A 1,241-nucleotide genomic window follows, 5' to 3' on the forward strand; every position below is an offset into this window, starting at 1 on the left:
GGGCCCTCTGGCATCCCAAGCCAGTTCTTAACCAACGCGCCACTCAGCTGGCTCTCGGTCTGTTTTCTTCTTTGCCTAGTGCACAGCAGATGCTCAAGACACACTTTATGAATAATAGTTCATCTTCCCCCTCACTGTCAGCTCAGTTATTAAAAAGCAATGGCAATTAGTGACTTGCCATTTTAGGTTTTAAATAAAGCAAAACATTACGTATTAAACCAGATAAAGATTTCAACCCAACTTCCATCCCATGTTCCTTACGCCAAATAACAGTCTTCATACACAGAATTACCACCTTCAAATATATGTGCAAAGTGATTATGTTACATTCATACTCAGGAGAATGGAATGAAAAAACAGAAGGCATTTCTTTTCCCTCTCAGATCAGGATTCCAAGTCCAGGTTTTGATTCTGCCACAAAACACCCAATCTTCCTATTCAGACTGAAAAGTTCCTTTCCTTGTATTCTCACAGCCTGTGGTTTTACACCTTTATTATTATACATTTTGGCCTTGCATTATAGCTAACTACAGATTAAACACCTTGGTGAGATTGAATAGCCGTAATCCAGGCATAACAGGAGAGAGTACATATCTGTCACCACTGTGCTGTAGAAGGTAGATGGAAGGTACTATTTGAACGGAGCTGATGGTCTGAGGAATCAGCTTCCACCTTTCCAAGAGATCACCTGAGTCTGTCCCCGGAAGAATGTTCATGTGCCAAGGGGAGAAACGTAACTAAAGGTTTTGAAGTACTGGATGAAGTATTCTTCAGGTTCTTGCCAAGGGCAATGAACCAAAAAGTGCTACCTAAGACACTATCAATGAGCGCTATGAATGAGTAAAGGGTGTTCTTGACCTACATCTGTAACAATCATAATGGTGTGATGTCCCCTTAAATGTCTTTGGCAAACTAAGCCTTTGAAAGAAAAACAAAATTGGTCACGTCAACACAGTCTTTAGACTATTAACATCATTATGACTTTGCATTTATTTAGTAGTTTTCATCCAGGAAAAAATATGGGTAAGAGCTTCTTATACAAACTCCCTAGATGCCGCAGCTGTTTGACTACAGTGACATTTAGTTATCAACAGCACATTGCGGGGCCGGCTGAGTGGCACATTGGTTAAGAGCTGGCTTGGGATGCCAGAGGGACCCGGTTCGGATCCCACACATGCGGGCCAGTGACACTGCCCTCTACAGCTAAGATGCTGAACAACAGCTCAACCTGGAGCTGGGCT

General features: G+C 42.3%; 1 protein-coding gene across 3 annotated transcripts in view; it reads right to left on the bottom strand.

The window, feature by feature from the left end:
* The window catches only part of PHKA1 (phosphorylase kinase regulatory subunit alpha 1), a 76,417-nt gene that overhangs the window by 5,979 nt on the left and 69,197 nt on the right, over positions 1 to 1,241 (bottom strand). The gene's annotated exons all lie outside the window — the stretch shown is intronic.

This window comes from Hipposideros armiger, unplaced genomic scaffold (assembly GCF_001890085.2).
Source record: "Hipposideros armiger isolate ML-2016 unplaced genomic scaffold, ASM189008v1 scaffold_861, whole genome shotgun sequence".
Classification (NCBI taxonomy): Eukaryota; Metazoa; Chordata; class Mammalia; order Chiroptera; family Hipposideridae; genus Hipposideros; species Hipposideros armiger.